Source organism: Mytilus trossulus, chromosome 7 (assembly GCF_036588685.1).
Source record: "Mytilus trossulus isolate FHL-02 chromosome 7, PNRI_Mtr1.1.1.hap1, whole genome shotgun sequence".
In the NCBI taxonomy this organism is placed as follows: Eukaryota; Metazoa; Mollusca; class Bivalvia; order Mytilida; family Mytilidae; genus Mytilus; species Mytilus trossulus.
Genome location: NC_086379.1, coordinates 44,334,067 through 44,353,234, shown reverse-complemented (window position 1 = coordinate 44,353,234; position 19,168 = coordinate 44,334,067). Strand labels below are relative to the sequence as shown.

The 19,168-nt window shown below is 32.0% G+C and overlaps 1 protein-coding gene across 1 annotated transcript in view; it reads right to left on the bottom strand.

Annotated features, from left to right (window-relative positions):
- Window positions 1-18,943, bottom strand: part of LOC134725137 (protein NDNF-like) — a 40,219-nt gene extending 21,276 nt beyond the window's left edge. Inside the window, exon 1 of the mRNA XM_063588697.1 lies at window positions 18,743-18,943. The gene's annotated coding sequence lies outside the window, so the exon portion shown is untranslated. The remainder of the gene's footprint in view (window positions 1-18,742) is intronic.
- Window positions 18,944-19,168: the final 225 nt, after the last annotated feature.

Sequence of the window (19,168 nt, the reverse complement as noted above, 5' to 3'; positions counted from 1 at the left end):
CTTTCAATTTCATTGATGATCGTCCAAATTTTCAAAGCTGCAAAGTTATTTGCGCAATCAGAACTGTAGAACTCTTTTTGGTGTCTATACAGTGTTACTACACAAACTTGACTTCTGGTTTATAAAGTTGTATCATTATATTTAAAACCGTTGGCGCTACTCTAAAGACATTTTTTTGCCATATTCTTTCGACTCCTAAAATGTTTTGGTAAATGCATTTTCTGGCGAACATAACGCGATATTTGGACATCATTGGGCAGACTAGTCAAACGCCAACATTATAATGAATAACTCGTAATAGAAACAAGGCTTTAAATGTGTACGCCAAACTCGAGTTAGGTCTACACAAGACTCAACAGTGACGCTCGAGTGAAAAAAAAATAATAAGGCGGTGTTACGTACGAAGTTGAAGAGTAGTGAGGACCTAAAATTCTTTCAAAAAATTCAATGATAATTCATGTCAACAGAAAAGTGATGGCACGGAAGAATAAGGTTAAATGCCATTGTAATTGGTAATACCTTATTAAATGCTACAATTAATACTAAATGTTTAAAGTACGGAAGCAGTTTAAAGTCTGATACTGCAATTACATATGCTAAGACACAAGATAACAAGACAAAAGTAATAACGGAATCGATGTCAAACCATAACCACATTGGCTTTTTGACCTTCATCATTTCTATTTGCAATTAAAGATTATTTATGTTGGACAAACCACAAGACGATAGTGCCAATATATAGTATCGTAGTAACCTTGTACAGTAACCCCAGCAAATATAGGACACAAACTAATCTATTATCTACCTTTGTAGTGAGCTATAGCATAGCTGTAATACCCACATCTATGGCTATAGCATTTAGCATTTAAAGACTGTATAATTATTAATTAGTACAAAAAGTGATTATTTTAAATAGGGCATAACATGTATGTAGCAGTGTATCAAAATTCAGTGGACGATTAACTGGGGCATGTAACTTCCGTAAATAAGGATCAATACTCTAATTGGGTCAAGTTTAATCCATCTCTATATGTAAAGCAAAGCAGAGAAAAGAGCTTAGTATAACCAAGGTTTGTTGGTATTTTAGAAACAAAAAGGGGGATAGTCGCATTTGGTAAACCCAAACAGGAAGCCAAGAACCAGAAAACATGTTTGAAGTGTTGTAATATGTAATACGGTACTTTATAAAACATCATCCGACATGAGTTAATAAAGGAAACAAACATATGAATTATATTAATTAATGTCTTAATCATCATGACTAGAACAAGCTTAACAGTGTGAGGTTCAAAAACATAAATAGTTAAAACGTTCCTCATTATTCATTCTTTTAACAAGAAGGTATCAGATAACATAATGTATCGAAATATTTAATATATCTCTCTTAAATTAATGTCAAAGATTTGATTTATGACGATTTTTTCACGGTAAGAAAACATCAAAAATAAAGGGATAAAATCAATTACTGCTAGTCTGATTGCGTGCCGAATTTGACAACTTAATGAACAGTATCATTTAACTCCAAATGGGTCATAATCACTCGAATTTTCTTTCTGTGTTGGTGGGAATAAACTTGACGAAAAATATATCCGAACTCTAATTGATGACCAATAACGGGCATCAAAAGGTAGGGTAATACACCCCACAACGATAATTGTGAATAATTTAACAACGGATTTTCTCCGCTATGGGCTTTGGTAATAGTTTTTCTTTCACCGTTGAAACTCAAGGTCGCTAATTGGTTATTGTCTCTAGACGTCTTTTAATATAATTGAGAAAACGCTTACTTAGTTCGCTGAATGTTGTGCTGATGTCGAATTCGATATTCTGTTGTAGTCAAAATACTAATTTTAGAAACAAACCCGTTTGGTGTTGATGACAGACAGTTGATAGTGTCTGCTTCCTTCGTTCACAATTGAATGTTGTTGATATTACAGTATGTGTTCTATGTAATGGATCTTTTATTTATAATTATGAATGCACTTACTATAAATTCCGAATATCTCCAGTCTTACTTATTCATTTCGAAGAATGTATTTGGTACATATTATCAATCAAATCAAATCAATTCAAATAATTTTATTGCCATATAAATCAAAAACATGATCTGTGACAAACTGGCCATGGATTGCAAGTGTTCGAACCCTATGTTGGTGGACTGTTAGTCCCCGAGAGTATTTTAAGCACAGTAGCCACTACTTCGGCACTGGCATTTGCTATAGAATCATATTCAAAACAGTGTGGTCCTGGCCATTGATTGACGACCTAAATTATCCCATTGACTGGGACAGATTAGGTGAACGTTTGTCGGTAACAATCACTGCTCACTATGTACTTTTTAAAGACACTGAATCTGTGGGGTCACCAAAGGTTCTCAACACCTAAATAAAGCAATTCGAAAAACGAATCCGGAATAATACGATGTGTTGATTTATATCAATAGTATAAATCAAAACATAAAGGTTATTTCTGAATAATTTTTCGAATAATTTTATTATTAAAGGCGTTAAGAACCTTTGGTGACCCCACAGTTTAAATTCTATAATAAGTAAGAAGTGAGCAATGGTCGTTACAGACAAACGTTCACCTAATCTGTCACAGTCAATGGGATAATTTAGGTCGTCAATCAATGGCCAGGACCACACTGTTTTGAATATGATTCTACTCCAGATCCTTATTGGTTTAATCTGCTTTTCAACTTTGATATTAGGTTTTGGATTTTTAAATAGTTTGGCCTTGAACATCACTGAAATGCGCATCTGTTGCAGAAAAAAATGGCCCATAAATGTTATTGATGATACGTTGATACAGTCATACGCTATTTTGGCTATAATCTGTCCTTGAAAAATCAGCACTTTTAAAATTAAAGATATTTATCCTGCTGATTGAAATGAAGTGTATTGAAAACAAGTAACCGACCATTGACCAAAGTCGAGTTATTTGAAAACATTGATTTCATATTTGATACACCCAAATTTTACACCATGATGGAAAGGGGGAGGTCTTTTGGCGATTTTACTGTATTCCCTGGTAAAGTATGATAAATTCATTATACCTGGGCTTGAGAGACAGTACCAGCTGGCTCTAAAAAAAGATTCATCATTTGTCGCCAAAGACCTCAATTGTTTTCGGGTCATTATGTCAAATGGCAAGGTCATAGGACCTATACATATATAAAGAGACTGGACAAGTTTTGTACCAAGACAGTATCGTTTATCGTCAAGAACCAATCGATTCGTATGCAGTGTAAATAAATCATACAATGACTAAAGCAAACTTTTCCAAACCATCAGTATGTTTATAGGTTTTGGGCATTCCAATTTAAGATTAAAACAGAAAATCGTTCAAATATTTGCATATTTAGCCGGTAAGTATATGTTACATTTGACAATGTTCATCGCGAAGGGCAACTCTTCTGCTTATTGCGATTTGACCAAGTTTTGTATCCACACATTCATAAAACATATCTTTATCACTTTTATTTCGATTTTCACACTCCTTAAAAATGACAACATACTTCTTTTAAAAATTAGAAATTTGACTTATTTTGACTTAACATTTTTTTTAAGTGCTCTTTCGATTAAGTATTGATTTATCAATAGACTGAATGCATACAAATACAAGAAATTGTATATCTTCATTATGGCTGTCAACAGATGTATATCACATATTTGCGAGGTTACTCAAACATGATGTCGTCTGCTATAGATGACAAAAGATTTGATCCTTTTCGTTTTTTTTGCATTATCAACACCTGTGGTTTATAATTACAATTGTTTTATTCATGTCACTGCTTACTAAGCAATTTGTACACATGTTTTGCAAACTATTTCAATCATACATGCATAATTAAACAATCGAACAATTTGACAGTTAATATAAATATGCATCACCATGTTGCATTTTATGAATGAATATAATATTTTCGTTTCAACGAAATGTGTAAAGGATGATTCCTTTTGTAGGAACATGCATTTACATTGCAGGGGCTGCAATCTGCCTATGATTTATTGCAATCTGCTGTTTTATGAATCAAAATATTTTCCGGAATCCCGACTTTGATTTAAGCTATTACATAAAAGGCCCAGGCAGACGACACCAAAAGTGGCATTTAAACTCGTCTAAAAGCTGATTGAATAAACGATAAAATGAAATGAAGACGAACAAGTTTACAAAACAAGACATAGAAAACTAAAACTGAACAACACGAGCCCAACCAATATCCCCTGGATATATACTCCATCAAAGGTTTCGTGTAATTGATTCGAGAGGTATTAAGGAATAATATTATCAATATGTTTAACCACCAATTCACCCCCAGTGAAGTTAAAATCATTAAACTATGCGCAGTTATTTATTTAACATGAGAATCATCAATATTGACCAGTTTTGTTGGGTGAAAACAATATATAGTGTAATATTTTTTACAGTTTACTTATAATTTTGTTCCATGCTACTTGGAAATGCGCAATCGTGGTTGATATTACGTCATACAGCATATATATACGTAGGTTATCTAATGAACAGCAAAGCAGTCAATTGTAAAATTTTACCCCAGTGCTCTACATCTACACAAAAGGTCAATTGTTTTGCACAGGTTCACGTAGTTCCTGTTTACTACTTAATCACAATGTTTCATGAAATATGATTTGGCCGCAATATACTACATACATACTATTCTATCGTAATAATTCTCAACATGAATTAAAAACTTATTTTATGAATGTGCGATAAGTTTTCTTTCATGAAAGTGCTTAGAAGTGGTATCTTATTGGCATCGCGTTCGCAGACACATGTGAATTATAAGGATCTCAATTAAAAAGAAAAAATATCAAATGCATCTTGTATCAATCTAATCGAAGCTTTTGAAACCTGCATGTTGTGCAACCTGTTTTATTAACACGAATGTCAGAATTTAATTGATATGTCTAGCTTTTGGAAACTCCACTGTCTTAAATTCTGGTTTAACCCAAACTTTTTTGTGTATTATCATATTCTACCACATTGACAAGATTTTAATTTATTGGTTGAAAGATTATTTATATAAGTGTCTTACGCAACATGTTTCGGAATCATATGTTTTTTTACAATTGCTGGTATGGTCTATCAGATCACAAATAATCAGTTCAAACTCTCCCCTTCAGTTCTAGGGTTTGGGCGGGATTTTTTTATACGGGGAAAGTATCACATCTTTAGTCATAAAATTTTATTTGTAATTGTCGGTGGATCGCCTTCATTATCTATTTATTTCAATGATTCCTTAACAACTGTATTCAATGACCTTAAGATTTGAAATACATTAAAATAATGTAAAATGTATTCATTAAAAATAACATCATAAAACAAATGCTATATGCAAATTGTTTGTAAATTGGATCTACACCAACAGAGGTCATACCCCAATATTTGTGTGTTTCGAGTTGCTCGGGTTTATGCTGTGTTTTGTAAATTTGATTGTCTTTTTGTCGTCTTTTGTGTTTTTTACTATGGTGTTTTCCTTCGACTTGTAAGTTTTGTGTTTTTTACTATATGGTGTTGTCCTTCGACCTGTAAGTTTTGATTGTCTTTTTGTCGTCTGCTGTGTTTTTTACTATGGTGTTGTCCTTCTACTTGTAAGTTTTGCAGGCTCCCAATGTTATCCTTCGCCTCTTTCTTAATTTTCTGGTTATAGTTTCAATAAAGAGTCTATACTATATCCCAAAACTGGACCTTCATTTAAGAAACCCCCAAAGCAACATATAGAAAATGCTTGTACAAAGTCCGGAATGTCAGTTGTTTTCCATTCGTTTGATGTGTTTGAGATTTTAATTTTGCCTTTTGATTGGGGACATTAGGATTTGAATTTTGCATGGAGTTCTGTTTATTTTGTTACTTTACTAACTATATAGATAAAAGAAGATGTGATATGAGAGCCAATGAGACAACTCTCCAAGTCACAATTTGTAAAAGTAAACCATTATAGGTCAAAGTACGGTCTTCAACACGGAGACTTGACTCACACCGAACAGCAAGCTATAAAGGGTCCCAAAAATTACTAGTGTAAAACCATTCAAACGTAAAAACTAACGGTCTATTCTATATAAAAAACAAGAAACGAGAAACTCTTTGAACTACATCAGCAAACGACAACTACCGAATATCAGATGCCTGTATACAAGATTCAGTACAATACATGGTCTTTGCTAAGATACACATCACTTGAAAAATATAGATATTTATTTTTCGCATCAGTGGAATCGGGATTAGCTCAAAAGCAGAACTTTCCGCAATTATGAAGACAGATGGTACGACCTATTAGTCAGCAAAAATGGCTTAGCAAGGTAGTTCGAAACTAGTGCAGTATACCAAGGTTATTCAACTTGACGAATTTACAGACATTCAAATTACATTGTAGCATTATAAGTAAAGACATTATAGGAGATCAAAAGAAATAGAAAATTGAGGAAGCTACAAAGATGATCATATACTAATATACTTCAATACCACAACAGTTACATGTCTGGCGAATATAATTTTAGTAGATATAAGAAGATGAGGCAACTCTCCATCCAAGTCATAATTTGATAAAAGTAAACCATTATACTATTAGGTCTTTAACACGGAGCATTGGCTCATACAGAAGAGGAAGCTATACTGAAAGGGCCCCAAAACGATGTATCTATGATGAATGTGTATTTTCAACCACAGAGTCGTTGTCATGCTTCTAGAAATTCCCCCACCGAGGGTATCACAAGCCCAGTAGTCAGCACATAATAATTATTGATATTTTCATAAAGTTCTGCAAATAAGCTGTTTACTTTATTTTTTTCTTCAAAATCATTAGGATTTTTTACCCAAGGACTATGTTCTTAGTTCTATTTGACAAAACCTTTCAGAGGATGCATTAGTACTAAACAAAACCCTGTCGGTGTGTAGATGTTAAGTCTTATAACCAGTGTTGCGAGAGTGTCACAAGCACTGCTAATAAAAGAACCCTTGCAAAGGTCCTTTTAACAAGTCTGTAAGTGAACAATTACAAGAAAATAGTCTGCTTCGCCTAAAAATTTCAGGGCCTCTTTAAACCATCCCCATAATAATCTTGTTCCTCTAAACGTATCGCTGGTCCCTTTGGGATGGAATATTCCTCAATTGATTTATATTTAGAAATAAGAAGAATTGGTGGATTGCAAATGAGGCAACACCCCACCAGAAACTAAATGATATAAATTTAACAATTATAGGTCATCATTTGGCCTTCAACAATGAGCGAAACCTATACCGCATAGTATGCTATATCAGCCAGTGAATAGCATTCCAAAAGTACACAATACACCGTTTTTGTGTGGCGACATGATAGTCTTTGGTCTAATCCGCCGTCGCCACACAGACTTGTACACTTAAAGAATACAATAAATTGTAAAGAAGGTACGTAATATGTAGGTAATCACATAGAGGAATTAATTACCGTTAGCAGGCATGTTAGATATGTGTTCAATTATTGTCAGGTTGTATGTAAAGCTATAATAAAATCATATAAAACAATAAAACGAACAGATCAAAGTGAAAAATAATCAATTTTTATATTATATAATCAAATTACTTATGAATCAGCAAACAAAAATGCTAATTATATGATCAATTATAAGAAGATGGGAAAAAAGCGTCTCATTTGTTTGCAGGTCGACAAAACGTTTTACTATGATAAATCAAATGGAATTTCGATAAAAAGTTGTGTATATCGCGCGATATCTCAACATTGGACGCGAGATTTAACGGCAACATTCGGACCTGGTGCGGTTAAGTATTTATGCATTCTTTAAAGTAAAAAATGCAGAGAGACAAAATATACATGAGAGTTGAAGTTAAATGCAATTACTGTTTTAATATGACACGGGAAATATGGAATGTTTATTAAAAACTATTCTAGTTTATTACAATTGTGTTGTGTCACATTTTCATCCTTCCGGAGCACCTGAGATCACCCCTACATTTTGGGTATTTTTTCAGTAACTTTTACAAAACCAGCATGTGTATGCCAGCGACGTAAGAACCGATTTGATTAAAACTAAACATTTCCAAAACTCCTCATTATGATAAAACAAGAGTGCGCAAACTGAAATGTTTCACCTGTTTTCACTGACCATGATTGATATAATGTTGAAAGTATTAAAGATAAATGTTTACTAGAATTATCAATTATCACATAAGCTTAACATTATAGATGATCCATGACAATAGGGTCAAGGTCAGACCCAGCTAGACACACACGTAAACCTGACAACCATTTCTAATATAATACATAGCTGACCTTTCGCTTATAGCTGAATAAAAGAAATAGACAGAACAATAAAAACTAATCGTTAATCAATGAACCATGAAAATAAGGTCAAGGTCAGATGGAACAAACAAATGAACATGTCCACCTAACAATCATTCTGTTCATCAAATAGAGTCTGCAGTTGCGTAAAGTATTTTAGAAACTGTCTTAACTAGGAAAAATTAACAGTTGTCAATGAACAATGTAAATGAGGTCAAGGTCAAATGATAAAAACAAAACTCAATCAGGAAACCTAAACATCGACATATGAACCAAGAAAATAAGGTCAAGGTCATTTTAACCTAGACAAATATTTAAACCTTACAATCTTCCAAAATACTAAATATAATTGAGCATAAGAGCATATTACTACATTAGTACAGATTTGCAGACAAACGACTAACCATAAAAGTTTATGAGGACAACGCGGAAATCCTTTTACATATCCGTCTGACTTAGCGCATTAAGTTGCTGCGTTTGGACGTTAAACACCCCCTACCGACCGAACTTATACATATATAATAAGAATTATACATTGATGAAGCAATAAATGTTCTAATGCTTAATTGGTGCTAGCGGTTTTATATCAACACTACCATTACTCCAAACGACTTGTAATTTTCTTTTATAGACGGTGATACTTAATAAAACACTCAACATACAGTTATCTGACTATATGATATGATCATTGCAATTGTCACAAGGGCAAATAATTAAATGTTGGATGTAACACGTCTTCTGATTGGTTCGTCATTTGTCACAAAGGCAAATAACAATACAAATATCGTGATAAAACTCTTCACGAGACTAACGGTCAATACTTAACACTACGCAGGGGTTACTATTGTTAATACTTAACCTTGTGACAAAGAAAGACGCACCTGAACCAGTGGTTAAAGGGGGAGTTTAATTATATGTTAGATTTGAAATACAATAAATTTACATGTATACTCCTTCATTTAAATTTTCAGTCACCTTTTTTTCAAAAAGAAGAAGTATGGGGGAGTTGAGATTTATATGATGGAATAGAATTATCACAAGTTTCAACTTTTACTATTCTCCTTCATTTTTAAATACAGTCACCTTTTTAAAAGAAATAAATAAAAAGGTAAGGGGGAGTGAAATTTATATGATAAGATAGAATTTAACTTTCATCATTTGTTGCTAATTTTAGTCATCTTTTTATTTAAAGAAAAAAATAGAAAAGTTTACAAGTTGGATGAATGATAGAAGATTTTAATGGGGAGCAAAAGAAGCTATATGTTATAATTTAAAAACAAAAAAAACATGTATTTAGTACTGGCTGCTTGAAATATCCAGTGTTATGTAGTTAGAAATACGAACTTGCAATCAACTGATACAGCAGGGAAGAAGAAGGTTGATTTGCAAACAACATCCCCGGGTGCGGGATTTTCCAGCTGTGTTAAAGATCAATGATTGGTGGCCTTCGTCACGTGTTTTCTGCTGTTTGATCGGGTTGTTGTCTCTTTCACAAATTCCTCATTTCCTTTCAATTTTAATAATCGTCTTATTACCAAGTAGTAAAATTTGAAAATGAAATAAAATCGGCACATGTCAAAATCCGTTTAAGGATAGGAAGCACTTCGGGGAATCTGATACACAATGTCAATCATATGTTAAACAATTAGTCCACAAAATAAAGATGTTATATGAGAATAGAGCAGGATATATGTGTTTCCCTTCACTACTTATTTACAGAAACTATTCAATTACGATGATTATGCAAAGTGTAAAAGCACATCACCATCAGCCCAGGCTTAATATATATGTTTTCATTTGTATACATTTGTAACAGCAAAATTCAATTAATATAACTACTAGTATTAAGTGTTAGTGGTTTCCTTTTCTAATGAATGCCATAAAAGCATGACTTACCCTTATATGACAAGGAATTAGTATTATGTACGTAAGGTAATCTTATCTGTCTTCAAGTTGGAAATACATGTATGAACAATCCTAAATTGGGATAGGATTGTTTAGAACATCAAACCTTGTAATAATATGAACGGTACCAAGTTTCGGCACCAGATGCACATTTCGACAATCAAAGTCTCTTCAGCGATGATGGAGACCAAATTATTTGAAAATTCAAATTTTATTAAAAGGATGAAGAGCTATAAACAAAAAAGGACACAAAGGTATAGCCCAAGTCGTACATGGAATCAGAGCTTGTAAATGGCAAAAATACAATCTTTATTTTAAACAACAATTTTGTACCCGATATTTTGAGAATAAATTATTAGTATATCATTCTGAATCAGACATAGTCATCTCGTAAATAAAACAAACGTTCAATTAAGATATTTGTTTGCAATATAGAAACCTCCAAACATGAGTAATTTAATGTAACAAATATAAAGCGAATAAGAAACCTCTGTTTTATATTTCATTTATGATTTATAAACGTTCATAACTTATTTAGAGATCGTTAAATGAATGTTAAGGGACCTGATCTTGCCAAACTTGTACAAGTCACGCAAGTGTAAGTATCATGTATCGAATACACCAAAATGTATATACGTCATTTGTTCAAAATGTGTATATAATAAATTAAGTACTAATAGGGGTTAAATGAATGAGGTCATATGATAAACAGACAGTGCAAATAGTCTGACGCAATACAAATTGGATATACGCAAAAAATAGTGAAGTCATAAAACTGAGAGTGACAGGAAAGGAAAGTTTACAACCACTTGATCTCAAAACTTTCGACTTTGACAACACTTCGTGAAAATCTTACCAAAAAAAACCTGTTTCAGAGGTCTTGGCAATGACAGTAGACAGTATATGTATATGGTAGTTGCCAAAAAGAACGAAAAAGTTTACTTGTATACCTTCACGTCACAATGATAGAGAATTAAATAGCGTAGACTAGCTCACACTTTCTAAGATTAAGGATCTAAAAAATAAATAAATAAGAAGATGTGATATGATTGTCAATGACACGACTTTTCAATACTGAACAATTGCAGGTACGGCCTTCTCTTCTTTAAATTTTGTCTGTATTAATTTGTTAATCACTTGTTCATTTCTGTCATATTTAATGTATATATGTTATCAATAATGACCTCTTGTAACACATTGTAAATGTGTCTGAGTGTTTTCCTAATAAATCTTGAAAAAATCTTGAAAAACAATGACAAATCTGAAACGATATGGCAAAGTGTGAATCAATTCAAATTTGAACACCAGCGGCCTGAATGAAATAAAAAACAAATATGACAGAGAGCAAACAACGAAAATGGGTTATAGATCCCAGGCTTTGGACATGCGCATTGAATTGGTGCATCAACCTTGTGTTTTTGTGAGAGCGTAATTCTTCTCGAACTAGGAACATTGGTGTTGCAACTAAAGCATAAGAACAAACTGAAAAGCAGTTAAAACAGAATTGACATCAATAATAACAAAAAGACGCTAGATGTAAGAATATTGAGATCCAAATTAAAAAAATAAGATATTAAGTTATTTTAAAATGATTGCCCATTCTTCAATCTGTATACTTTTAACTTTTATGTCATTTTTAATACAGTTACAGACTCTTAGATGTTTAAGATTTAGTCTATCCATATCGTAAATGTTTATTTTCTGTATGTTCAGCCAACAGTTACATGTTCATTTGCAATGAAATAAGCCACACAACTACCGCATTTCAAAATGAACACCCACACAGTACCGCAGAAAATAAAACAAAAACAAAGCAAAACAAAACAGACGAGCTTTCACGACATACTTAGGATACATTGGATTGGAAGTTGCACTGAGTAGCTATGCATCAATGCTGAAACTATTATCTTGATTGAACTTAATATATTATATCTATTACATCAGTGATATTGATAGAGGGGTAATATTCATTATTTTCAAAATATTATGCATACTTATACTTAAATATATATCAGCATATTTTCGGTATTAAATCGATTAAATTTAATATTGTTTTTATAACATATCGCCATGATTGTAAATTATTTACAAACATAAGATATTTAGGAACCCTTCAGTGGTTTTCTTTACATAGGTGTAAAAGCAATTATCATAATTGCAGATACATAATGACAGTTCAGATGACCCGGAAATATTTAACGTTGACCCGGAAACAAATCGGGGTGATTAATCTCTGTATGTGTTTCTGTATAATCTGGGTAGGCACTAGAAATGATCTGTTTTACACATGTTAGCAGAAAATAACACGGTGTACTTATATTATAAACGTACATAATTATTTGAGTGTCTGGGACAGAAGTTCGATATTTTTGAACCGAAATGGCCTCGAAATAATTCCGTTGCATAGTTATCAATATGTCGACCACCCATTGAATTTTGGAAAAAAGAAAGAGAAAATGGAACGTTCAATTTGATCCTTTCTTAATTACCATTTATACCTCTATTTATGCATACAGTATTTCATAAGCTAAAATTGATTTGAAAAGACGAAAAATAGAACAGAGCTAGCTGCTCTTTCACTGGAACAAGAAAACACGAAACAAAATTAACAATACATTAAGACATCTTGCCTTGGTATAAATAGGGTACGAGTCAGACTGGAATCAGGTTCTTATAATATCTGCTCTTTTCGATCAACCATTTACACATGTATTAAATTTATGAAATGTTGGTTACCATCTCAACTCTCCATCCAAATAACAATTTAAAAAAGTAAACCATTATAGGTCAATGTACGGCCTTAAACACAGATCCTTGTTCACACCGAGCAACAAGCTATAAAGGGCCCCAAAATTACTAGCGTAAAACCATTCAAACGGGAAAACCAACGGCATAATGTATGAATGTATCTACTCGTAGGACATGTATGTGAGTCTCGTTTAGCTGTCTACATAGAACCTATTGCAGTAGATTTTTTGCGATAATCCAGACACATATCGTTGGCGTTTTTTTCCCCAAGCTGAATATTTTGTAATTATCTTTGTTATCTCTTTGAAAAAAGTTTAATTAAACCAGATTATAGCACTTATCAGTATTTTAAAACTGTTGCTTCTTATGTTTTCTTAAGAATGTGCATTTGTTACCCACTAAGATAATGATTTCAGGTGGTGATCTCGATTCTCTATCATCAGCAAATTACAGATTTTGATAAACCATACCCCCGGTGACTAACCAACTCATTTTGGAACCAAGGCTTAAAAAAATGACTCATATGGAATAGTTTCGTACAAGCACAATATACCGATTTTTTTTCCAATTCCTGATTTTTTATACTAGTTGGTAAAATGCACAATAGGAATTCGTTTCTGTAATACAATCAGTTATAAATCTGATTTTGAGATTTTTCCATTATTCCCTAAAAACTGTACACCTCTGAAACTTCCTACACGATACTCGTTATGGCAGAGTTATGTTCCCCTTTAAAGTATTTACAGCAGCGAAAAGAGATAACGATGAGCATATATTTGTTATCAAGATAATTACATCTTTTCAATGTTAATGTTTATAATCTTTTCTATATTAACTTTTTTTTTTTATATAAAATCAATAGAAAGAGCGTACAAGCGGAATATATTTAACTTCGACGACGGAATGCATTCAAAATGAGAGGTTCAAAAATAAACAAAATAGTGGAGTTAATGTAAATACAAGACTACTAATAGAAAATCAAACGGGTTCTTTAAATTTTTAACCACAAAAATGCGTTACATAATCGTTGATTTAAATAGATAATTATGAAGTGTTACACCTGTAAAGGCTTCCGTAGACTACTTTTCAATAGTGATATTAGCGCTCATTTAATGTATACGTAATAGTCACAAAAATGACATCTACACTTTAACGGGCTAAAGTTGTGTCCTTTCTTTAGACTATGATTGTTTTGTCCTTTCTTTGACTATGATTGTTTTTTTTTATTTTTCGACTTTCAAGTTTTTGGGGCATTAGTAAGATTCTTCCCCCCCCCCCCCCTTTGCGATATCAGTCGTCATAAATCACAGTAAAGATGTAGATTTTCATCACCAATAATACATAGCACCAGAAAATAAAAAAAAAAATAAAAAAATAGTTAATACTTTTGCACACGTCAAAATTATTCCAATATGAATGGTACAACTTTTCTGCACCAGATGTGCATTTCGACAATAAATGTCTCTTTGTGATATTTTTGATACACCAAATTATATTGTTTTATTTTTATTTAACAAATAATTGAATTCCACACCCGACCTTAATATCGAATGCGAAACTAAGAACAGATCGAAGGCCGCAATATGTATTGTACTCTGTCTAGTCGGATTGCATACAAAATACACATAAATAAACAGAATAACAACATTTATAATATAGTTAATTCTCTCAGTTCGTTCTACATCCAAGAAAAACAATGTCTTAGCAAGTTTATACTTTATGTAAACTACAAATCATTTTGGCAGACATTTCATATCCCCACGCTGCGATCTTACCGAATTTACCCAACTAAAACAATCTTAATCTGCTATTATCTTCAAATTTTAGCTAGGATCTGACATTCGCTTCCAATGGTGCTTTTCAATTTACAAACTTAAATTCAGAAAACAGGTACCAAGTATAATGTTTACCAGCGTGGTGGTAACTGAAGGAATCCTGTACAACTTCTTACAAAGTTTATTAAGATAAGAAAAGAATTGTTTAAATCGTTTAAAAATGTAGTTAATATGTTAAAAATAAACTGACTTTAAAGTTAATAGATATAATTTCAATTAGCTATAAAAAAAAAAACTTACTTGAGATTTTCATCCAGCGCTATCTGCCTTTGAAATTTTGATAAATTCCATTATTAAACACATTTTTGAAAATAAATTAATAATCGGTCCCTGTCACTAAAACTCTTTGTATTGCGAGAGATGAAACAAGCATCACCATACTTGTAAGCGCGCAAGCGTGATAAGACATTCTGCCACGTGATTCGACTCCTGATTTCAACAAGATCATATTATTGATAAAAACCGTTATTTTAAAGAGTTTCCCAAACTTAAATTTTAAATCTGTCTTAGTAAATGAGACACGTTTAAATAATTATTATGATGAAAAAATGAAAATAACTTATATGCCAAAATTTTACACTTTTAGGTATCTCTTCGAAGGTCAATTGTAAAAATCAAGAAGAAAAAAGATTATGCGTTTAAAGTAAGTATATATACTATAGTTTAATTGTCCTTTTAACTTAAAGTATAAGATTTAAAATATATAGAACACAAGAATCAACCAACATAAATTGGTTCGTCCTGTACATGCATGAAATATTTGTTACTGGACATTATGCAACTGATAAAAAAATAATGAATTATAACTAGGTGATAGACAATCTTATAAAATATCATCAACTGTTGATATAGACTTTTGTTTCATAAATATGAATTGTCAAATTTATTGGTCTTTGTTTTTTATTGAAAACGGACCATACTCCTCAGTCACCTCCCAGCTAATTTTTCGTATTTTACTTTTTATTGGTTTTTTTATTCAAGATTCCAATACATTTGAGGTAAGACTATGTTGATTAGCAAGCAAGAATACAGTATACGGTCATCAAATCAAATTTGCTATTTCAATGCACATAAACCAGCTATCTTCCTAATCATCGACATTTTTCATTAAACGATCCACCTCATAGTTTTTTTAGCCGTCTGCACAACAAGATAATCTAATCTAGATCTTAATTAATCAATGCAATTGAACAACATGTTACGTTTAAGATAAGTCATACTCGACTAGATTGCATTGTGGCAAAATATTTAAAAACTCTTGCATGATATTGTTTATAAATTTATTACTTCAAAGTGCATATTCTTGTGTCATATAATATTTACTTTTCACATAATCGATAAATTACTAAAATTCCTACCCGAATTTTATACCAGAGGTGCATTCCTCTGTTAAATGCCGAGATGTAATCCAATCGGAGTGGTGTCACTGTATATATCCCTATACAAACTATTAAGATATGAAAGGTAAAACTTCATAAGGGTAGAATTTCTTGTTATAGCCCTTACTTAACTATGAAATAGTACTCCGAGCAATACTTTTAGGTACGAAATACAATATTTCATTTTTGGTATCCTTTTTCATCGAGGTATATACGTAGTAAAGTTTAGCTAATTGCTTTCAATTTTGAACGGAGAGACCCACGATTTAATGGAGTTGGGATAACATTACACTATGTCATTCTATAGCATATTTGATTAAATATTCTGCATGCCTTATTTGTATTGTTGTATGAAGAATGTTTCCGTCTTGAAGATTCCTCGTATTACTGAACAAGTAGTTAAAATACTAATTGGCATTTGAATGTAAGCAAAATAATAGATTACATTATTTCGTTTGTTTCAAATTCAACTTTTCTATATACTTGTGAAAACGTGCATTTTCTCGGGTTCCCCTCTATAAAAAGGTTTTTATGAGCATTAACAAATAAGGAAAAGCGTGTTATATACGTGTAACGTCAGTAAAAAAAAAGTGCATATCATGCATATTTTGTATGCATGCAATTCTATATGCATTTAATTTCATATTACCAGAGACCGACACGTCTCGAGAGTGTATACTTGAATATGAGTGCTCAATTACATCAACTGTGATTAAACATCTTTATGTCTGTTGGGTAAAAAAATAAATTCCATGGAATAGGATACACATTCTTAGTCTTTTTTTCGTTGATTTCTCTCAAATCAACGAAGGGACGTTGTAAAATTTGATAGCGCTATCCTTTAGCGTAAACTCATGAACCACTGCAATATTCGCCAAATTGTATTATATGTCTTCAGGTGGTTACCCTGACTGGTACGAACGCATCTTGTTTCTGAACCCCTGTCTACAAGTTATTGGATATGTGTGTATTGAATGAGGGATAACTACTACGTTTCAGTGCCAAATTGTTTCTGTATATCAAAGTCACGGTTTTGTTTTCTATTAAAAAAGTATAAGTTTTTGACACTGATCATTTAATGATACATTTCAATACTTAAGACATGACAAACATTTGTATCATTGTATTCAATTGATTCCCCCTCCCCAATGCCCTCCTTCAAACAATGTAAAATTGGGGATTTTAATAATTGAGTATCTTTCATAACGAATTCCCTTCACTTAACTACAACAAGAGAAAACGAACCAATTTGAACCAAAAAAACAAATAATATTATATGAAAATAACAAAAACAAAGTCTGAATTAATTAATTAATTAAAAAATCTAAATAAACCATTCAACCATTTAACAACGGTAACTTATAGTATTTTGGAATATTATATCGATTGATATTACAGTTTTATGGATCGTGTCTTTTTGGAGATGTAAACACCGACAAATACTGCATGATTGTAACAAACCACTAATGTTGCAAAGGAAAAAACAAGATAATTGTCACTAAAGTGGTCTCGTAACCTTCTCGCTCGACTGTATTACTCTTACTGCAATAGATCTCTGTAAATACGTACAATCAAATACATTGAATACACGAATCCCATTATAATTAAATACCAATGGTACGTTAATAATGATGTATATGATTCAGTTAGAAAGTAAAAGACGTGATGAAATCCATGTCACAGGCATCAATTCTGTAGATTATAGTCTTTAGTTTTATTAACCCCGCTATATTGCGTTTACCGTTATCGTCCATCAATTATAAAACTTAGATACTACTGGCTAGAATGACTTTAGATTTGACCATTATATCAACAGGGTTGAGTTTTAACATTTGAGCTCTTTTCGGATCTGTCAAATACTTAGTTACATGCAGTTATCTGATACTTTGAATGACAAGAGAGGATATATAAAAAGAAGATGTGGTATGATTGCTAATGAGACAACTCTCCACAAGAGAAAACACATAAATTAACAACTATAGTTCACCGCACGGCCTTTAACAATGAGCAAAACCCATACCGCTGAACATGACAAACTTTCATATCAGTTCAATGAAAAACAAAACATTCCGTCCGTCTACATTTTGTCTAGAGCATGTCGCACTGGTTGCATTCCAGAAGCACGGTTCGTGTGCGAATTGAAACCGTTACATTTATATTCCAAAATTTAGTATTATTGTACTTCAATCATATTACGAAATATACCACTTATCAATGTCAAACAGTGTTATTTTATTAGTTTTAACAAAACTACCTAATTTACTCTCACCGCATGAAGATAAACATCAATACATAAATAGATAAAAAAAAAATGATTGAAGTTTTGATAATAATGAAATCAAGTGAAAGTATCTGATTAGCGAAAACACTATAAAAATATCTGAACTTACTATTTTTTTTAATTTTTTTACTTACTATAGGAAAAAAATAAAAGTATCAAAATGAAATATTTTAATCAACTATTATAACTCAACGCAACAGACGTAAATATACACCCGGAAACACAATAGATATGCAATTAAAAAACAATATTAGAAAAGATTGTGTATATGAGAAAATATTTTAAAATAGCGACTTACACATCAGCTGATTAGACGGGCATCTATAAATCCTACGGTGTAATCCATCACTGATTTAAAACTTTTATTAAACCAAAGTTTAAACTGATCTAACCACATAATTAAGTTTAATTAATCCAGTCATATGTTAACAAGAGCTTCCTACTACGAGGGAGGTCAGGTGTGGTTCCACACTCCAGACCCACTCACACAGTATGTTCAACTACTACGACAAAATAGATTATTAGGTATATTCCAATTCTCTATAAATAGCTGTTACTATAAAGAGGCGTTATGTTATCTGTATATGTAAAGCGCCGGTTCTCGGTTCGACAAATAAGTTTGCCTTTTAACCTTGTTTACAGAAATAACAATTAGTCAATTATTATGACAAAAGATTTATTATTAGTAATCAAGTAACATACAACGTATTTTATAGCTGTCTGT